We start from the raw sequence: 8,135 nt of genomic DNA, 5'->3' as shown, positions 1-8,135 counted from the left end.
ATATATGCTACCCTATTGGGTCTGGAAAAACGACATCCCTGGTACATAAAGTATTTGAGAAAAACAAGCACTGTCAGATTTTAAGAATTTTGGTGTCGACTTGGTACCAAAGTATTGATTCTAGTGACACCGCCAGTCCAAGGTGCCTTGTGCCTTTTACTCTGCTGTCATGCAATATTGGACCACAAAAATAAAGTCCTCAGTGGTCCCCACACTGTAAAACACGCTATGCACTTTTATTCAGGAAAGGACACCAAGACTCCAGCAGAATTTGAAGTGCAGTCAAATGCACCGTTTGAAATGCTCAGAGGTCATGATTGTACAATTTTATGGCCATAGGTGCGCAGTATAACTGGGCAAGATAAAGAGCACTCATTCACCATATATCATCAGTGGGTGTGTCAGGGGTTGGTATCAATTATGGCCAATCACATTAGCTCCTCACGACCCACTAAAAGCAGAGCCCTCTTGTCAGTGACCTTGTGACGGTTGGTAAGGACACAAAGACTCCAGACTGGCTTATCCTTAGAGCAAATTTATATTGTTGCTCACACGAGAACATGATTATTGAGAGACTCTCAACTTAAGTTCATGTCTGCAAACATTTTCAAAATTCTCACTTAATACAATGTGTGTTCATGGCAACTATTGTGTGGTTAAGGTCGGTGACAGATTAATTATGGGCTCTTGCAAAGTTAGAGACACTACATGCCCATCCATCAACCAAACCTACACACCTTTCCTTACGCATTCCTACTAAAAGGGCACCTCAAGTCCTGTGTTGGCACTGTATATTGGCATTGGATGTAAAGTCTGAGGTTTGGATTTGTCCAATATGGAACATAATTCCTGGGGACACTGGGCTGGTTTTTGGAAGAACAAATACATGGCAGCCCAAATATGAATATATTGCATAAGGATATGCCAACAGCCGGTAGTGTCTCTTTAAAGTCAATTTAAGTTGCTAGAGGCATTGCGCGAGGGCACAGACATTCAGGTTGTTATTTTGCATCAATCCAGTGGTGGTTATGCATGATTTAATGAAGAATTTGACCTGGTTTGGGTTAATTGCACAGCACGTCCTTCAAATTTGATACTAATGATGGAACAGTTAAAGTATTTAACTGAAACAGAAAGCCACCATATAATCCATAAACAGCTATTCATAGCAGATGATGGTATAACTGTATGCTCTACTCTACTAGCATTATATATGAACATAAAAGATGGTTTTGCACTTTTGGATGCAGGTGGGCCTCTGCTTTTATTTTTGGAGACTGCACTAAACACAAACATGCACTTTCTACAGTTTGACCTGACTCATGCAGGTGAGCAACTCATTGCTCACCTCAACACCTCTTACTGCATATATCCTCCTACTTTGCTGCACAGTAAGTCATCAAAATACCAGTCTGGTTCAAGTGAAGGAACATCTCACTACACAAAAGCAAAATGTCACTTCACAGAGTGTCATAGCTGGCTGCCACTGGTAATTCTCCAACTGTAAATTGCACAGTAAATTCACACTACCTTTTTTTTTTGTCTATGGAATCTTTTCTTTGTGAAAATGATAGCTACTCAGGGACTGAGAGTTGTCACTGTTAGTATCTGTGAAAAGATTTCCATAATGTCTAATTTCATCCTGGTAATAGCATGTTGCTACAGCTGGCTTCTTACAGCTCTGTGGAAGGTGGTAAATCCGGTCTGGAGCCAGCAGAGATCAGTCTGTCAGCTGGGAGATTTACACTTTACATGCTCTTAAAGTCCTGGTCTGACACCAAGGGTGCCAGAAACCCCTGCCAGATTGCCAGACACCAGGCTAGCAAAGGGCCCACACAGCCATTTAACGGCTGTGCTTTCTAGGCTTTATAGCCCATGCTGATGCACTGAGGACACAAGCAAAAGAGAACATTGATTGACCACTTGGACAAGGCCAAGATGCTATAACTTAAAACTGCAGCCTGATTGCTTTTTATTCAAGCAACATAACAGGCCTTGTGCTGCCTTGAGATCAATTTTAAAGGAAAAGCGGTGATGTTTGTTTGTCACGTAACTTGGCATCTGACAAACCCATACTCTATCCCCACTGATCCCTGCTTAATACCTCTGATAGATTAATAATGCAGTTTGTTTTTTGTAGCGACGATGTCCATTGCGAAGGCAATAAGTCAAATCCTCAATGAACAACAGCTTTTATGAGTAAATAATAGCAGATTTCAATGACCAGAAATTATAACAATAATATTTCAACTTTTGCATTTAATGTGTAGGATGCCTTTAATTTGGTTTGAGAGCAAATTTGTTGCAAATAAGTATACTACACACTAGAGACCTTAACAGGCCACCAGTCTTAGATAAGTGTGTCAAATATTGATTGAGTGATACATTATTATCACCATAGGAGAAGATATTTTGGGAAATTAGTAGCCTGTGTACAAAATGAATGTTGTTAAATGGCAAAGTTTTTGAATTGATTCACAGATATTAGATTCTTTGGAAAATATTATACCTCAGAACTTCAAAGTGTTTTAATTGTTTAAAGATTGAGAAGTTCAGAATAGATTGTCAATTTTTGTATGTAGTTTTTGTCACCTACATTTGTTCTTACAAAATTATTATTACAGTACATTGCTGCTTTTTTTGTGCTTATAAATTGATTGGTGTCTGTTCTACTTTAGGTCTGTTCTGTTCGACTACAATTGGGATCAGGTGTAATTGTCCTTGGGGTCTATTCAGATCAGGTCTGACTATGCTCGGGTCCCCTCCATATCAGGTCTCTGTTTTTGTGAAAGTTCATTTCTGCACGGCAGATTTGGTCCCAATGTTTTGGACCCACTCTGAAAAACCCTCACTCTTCACCCTATACCCTTCAGGAAGGCAACAGCACTCGAGCAAAAAATGTAAAATTATGTTTGACCCCCGTGTGACTGAATTTAGACAACCAAACACATTTTGCAAACATTTTAGGTCCAGTATGCCTCCATTGTTTTTTAGTCGTTTGGGCTGCATCTTTGCATGAAAGGTGCTATACAAGCAAATTAATTTTTCAGATGTGAATTATTTTCCATCATTCATTTTTGTAACCTACTGAAAATGATCTTTTGTAGTGATTACAACTGTAACTGACATGATGTGTAGCAAGGAGCTGTTGTCAGCTGTGACTGTAAATCTTGACATGTGGACTAGATCAATGCATGGGCCTGTTTATAGATCTTTTAGTTTTTTACCTCTGTGCCTAATTATGGACTAAACTTAAGGGAAAACACTGAAGTTTTAATTAATTTGTGTTTATTCCTCCTGTTTCTTTAAAGCACCTGACTTAATGAAATCCCACAGCTATTAATCTTTTGACGTACCTCTGAGCTACTTTGTCAGCAAGCCACCGTGAGAGCGCAAACCAAGCCTGACATTTGACTAATTGCAGTCATTTGAGAATGATCACTGCTATAATGTATTGGAAATGCACAGCAGCGTAACACAACATTCAGGCACCCCTATCCATCTGGTGACCCACTTTACAGTCAGAATATGGTGGAAGCTGTTGAACCACTAAAAAACAAACAAACAAAAAATGTCTTTACTAATTGGAGCAAGGTAAGTATAATTGTAATAATTGCTAGAATTATTTTGCCTGAGCCCTCAAAGACAGGAACCACTCCATGGCGCAATCAATCATCCAGTAAGCTCGGAACCCATTGGCTATTGTCTAACTACAATAAAGGCCAGTGTTTCCAGGGCTCTAATGTAGCCAGTGGATATCCAGGTCAAGTCTTCCCCAGGAATAGACACTAATATTTATGCTAGTATGTGTAAGCACTGGCCCCAGGGGCTACCAAATTTAAGGATTTGTTGGTACATTTTTGGCCTAAATGTAAACTTATAGAAAAACAACAGTCTACAAAAGAGGCAATTTAATGCAAGTTGGTGCCGCTTTCCTCAACAGTGACACTTCAATAGATAAAAAACTTTAACAGAATGAAATCATCTCTGTAAACATATTCTCGCACAATCTCTTAGTTTTTAGTTAAACATCATTAAAATGTTGTGGAAATAAATACTTAAATTTGCTTTTCTAGCCCTATAGACAAAACGTCACACTAAGGCCTCACTGACACCGCAAGCGATGCGTTTGTGTAGTGCTCGTGAAGCGGTCCACAAGCTTAGCGGCAGCACACGTGTATTCACACCAAAACCGAACAGACGCGTTGTGCAGCGGCCGCTGCTGTCCTGTCACAATACAAACCACACCCGTACAGTTGGTTGGCAGTAGTGCACCGTGTTTGCAAATCTCCAAAAAAAAAAAAACAAAAACAAAGAAGAAGTGAGTTTGGACCCAAAGCCCAGAGTGGACAGGTTCGCGCGCCAGTGATTATTCCAGCGCTTGGAAAATTAATATTTAGCACTACAAATGGGTAAGTACATGAAACATGTGCCTGTCAGGTCTCGCTTGGTCAAGTGGGAGATATCTATGGTGGCTGAGAGAGGTCACAACACACGCAAACTCGTGTTTTTTGTTGAATACAGCGACCATTCGCTCGCAACTCGCACAAAAAATCGGCATCTCTTCTATTTTCGAGCTTGCTTGCGAAAGCTGTGCGACTTGAGCAGCGCGTAGAACAGATGTGGTGTGAATACTCTAACCTGTTAACGTGCTCGCCCAAATGAAAACGCGAGTAAACAGCAACCGTTCACGAGCGCTACTTGAACGCATCGCTTGCGGTGTAAATGAGGCCTAAAAGATACAGGGATGATTTTAAAATAATCCAGAATATATGAGTTAACTGCTGATTCTGATTGTTTTGTTAAGTTCATGTAAAACACTTTGTAATTAATAGCTGTAGCTACAGCTGAATACACTTTTGTTATCAAAGTACAAGTACTTTAGCAGTGTACTTTGGAACAGAATGAATTAAACGTATCTGGTTACTTATAATCTGACTGATGATTGGTAAGATGTAAACATCTGATGATGTAAATGGAAAGAATCTGAGGGAAAGAATCTGTAACTCCAAACTTAAAGTACTTTTAATGTTACCTCTAAACTGCAGCATTACTCAGCTGAAGTACTTCAGTAACGTTGTGTTAAGTTGTCACATTAAACTGCAGGTCCAGTTTTAACCCCCTTATGTTGAAACTCTCAGTCCTGCTGTGTTTTGCTCTGTGAGCTGTTAGCTCTGTTAGCAAAGTTAGCTATTCATTTGTCAGCCAACACACTGCAGAACCCCTCTACTCACTGGCTGCTAATGGCTAACAGCTAACCAGCTGTCCTCCCAGCACAAAGAGCATAAGAGCATGAAGATTCAGAAGCCTGCTTCACTCTGCCATTTTCTAAGTGATAGTTATACATACATACAAACGGCATCCGTCCTAAAGGTGTCCCAGAGAAGATCTCTGTTCATCCCAAACACATTTTCTTTTGTCACAATGATGATTGGACCTTGTGTCTCGAGCCTTGGCTAGCAGGCAACGAGAACTGTCAGATGGCCAGTGGGTTCTGAGATTACAATCCAGCCAGTGCCTTCCACCTGCTTTGCTCTCCACACAGACTGCTTAGCTGTAGGAAACCACAGCTCAATCCAATGTGATTGGTCAGTGTTGCTCGGGCTACAAACAGTAACCACCATGCTTCCGCTACCAGAATCTTGTAATATTGTCTGGGGCTAGGCGATATGTAGAAAATCAAAATTCACAATATTTTTGACCAAGTACCTCAATATTGTTATTGCCACAATAATGAAGGGTTGTCTATTGATGATTTCACAAAATATGCAGACAGTGAAATATTTGATAAATAATCACTAGTAATATAGATACAATGACTAGGTGGGTCTGGTAAGTTCAGAAAATTACATCAATTTACTGTAATGCAGCTTTACACCCAAGAAAAGACAACACTTATGGCAATATCCAAAATCTAAGAGGAAATCGAGTCTCGTACCACAATATCGATAGATTGGCCAGCCCTACTGTTGCCAACAGATTGTGCATACATATGCAGATATCTGTTTATAAAGATTAGTCATCCAGTGCTGCACTATAATCGAACTCCAACTTATCCCCCTCCCCTCCGTTTCATAGTGGAGCCTCAGAAGAATGACTCTTACCTGTCCTTGGCACCTTGAGAATTGCTGTGCATTTGATGAAGACCTCAGTCACACCTTCCTGGGCTAGAGTGGAGAGCTCATTACAGCCAGAGGAGACAAGTGCATGGGAAAGAATGAGTAGAGGTGTGTGTGCGTGTGTGTGCGTGTGTGTGTGTGTGTGTGTGTGTGTGTGTGAGAGAGAGAGAGAGAGAGAGAGAGTATAGGGTGTAGACTGTTGAGAAAGTAGTAAATATGAGCAATGGGGAAAGCCCCTTGTAAGGTGAAATAAGGGGCACTTGGGGACTCGCCTTGTACATTGCACCTGTCTTATCATTTAACTCTTATTTGTTGGTCTTACTAAACTGTCAGCAGTTCTCTGCCTTCTTGGCCTTTACCTGTAAAATGCCATGGAAATGCTGACAGGCTGCCAAACTGGAGCTGTCTGGAAACAGACTGCTGCTGGCTTTTCTTTGACTTCTACCATGTATTGTCAGAATTAGATATACACTCAGAGCGCTGCTCTTAGCTGTATTTATATTCCACAGTCCCCCTTTCATATACAAATTCATTTAACAGTGGCTTCCTCCAACTGACTCTTTGCTTCCTCAGCTCACCAGTAACTCTGTAATATATGTTTTCCCTGAAACATGCCTCACCCATTCCTGCAGTCTGTGTCAGTGATGTTTCGTGTAATTGTGTATTTTTCTGGACCGATTCAATTGTCTCTTGATGTATTCCTCGCTCAGCTGAGCATGTCATTACACACATCATTTGTGTGCAATTTAATGTGATATGCAACAAGGTTACATTTCTATGGTGGTTCAATTTGGGGACTTGTAGCATTTCCGCTGCAATCATTTCTCTCTCTGTCTCTCTTTTTCACTGGCTCTCAGAAATTGCTTGGGCGATGATTACGCACTGCTCTGCCTCGCTCGGTCATGCCACATTTTAAGTTCACATTGGGAGATATTCCAATTATCAGTTAGGTAATGTGATGAAAATTGTAACCTTCTCTCTTTAGCCAGGGTGTGCTGATCAATTTTTTTTTTTTCTCAAGTGGACTGCGTCATAAAATTATATTTATCAGTTGCTTTAGGTCCTTTTCACTGGGTGTAGCCGTTGGCAATTGTATATGCTTCTCAATGACTCTTGAATGGTGATCATACTGTGGTGTGTTTCTGGTAAGCTTAAATACAAAATTGCAGTTGTCCCTGTGTAAGTATGAGCCAATACATTTTTACAATTAGTTTTCCCTTTCATAGGTGGAAAAAGGGCAGTTTGCGACATAGAAGGGGAGCTATGCCCATTTTCCAAATTTATACTTGTTATTCCTATGGACTGAGACAGTTAGTAAACATTGTAAATAGTAAACATTAACAGTTCTCCCTCAAATCTAAAATATATATTGCTAAAGCTCAAACTTGGAATGTCATGGACTAAAAAGTCTGGAGCTGCTCCAAAGACAATGAATTGGGAGAGATGTTCCAGATGACACTGAGAGCGCCCAAGGGAACGCTCTGAGTATATGGGTACATTTTCTGTTTCAGAACTGAGATCACTAGGATAGAATACAACTCATTTGGGTATAAAAAGAAAAATAACTTTCTGTGGGTTCACAAAATCAGTCTTCCATTCAATCTCTATGGAGCAGCTCCAGACTTTATACTCAATGACATCACAAGTTTGAGACTTACATCTTTGGTTTCTGTCTCACAGAGAGAGTGGCTCATGTTCACAAATGTTAATTGAACTTTCTTGGGCCATGGAAATATCAAAGTGGAATTCCTAATTTAGGTAGCATTCCCCTTTAAAGTTGGTGCAACACAGTTTAGATAGGCACAGGAAAGTAGTCAAATGTCAAGGGTCTGCACTTTTTTTATGTCTGTTATCGGAAGTGCAAATCCAGGTTTCCCCAACCAAGGTCCAGTACAAACACTAAAAATGATTTGGCAGTTTTATTTGATCAAGGCCGTATGGTTGCCTTCTCTTTGACCTATCATAGAATAATTATTGCCTCCTATTACCTTTCTTTGTTTTGCTTGACACACTGTT

The sequence above is a fragment of the Epinephelus lanceolatus genome, chromosome 2, assembly GCF_041903045.1.
Source record: "Epinephelus lanceolatus isolate andai-2023 chromosome 2, ASM4190304v1, whole genome shotgun sequence".
Classification (NCBI taxonomy): domain Eukaryota; kingdom Metazoa; phylum Chordata; class Actinopteri; order Perciformes; family Serranidae; genus Epinephelus; species Epinephelus lanceolatus.
The sequence above is the reverse complement of the archived record's forward strand: the minus strand, read 5'-3'. Positions refer to the sequence as shown.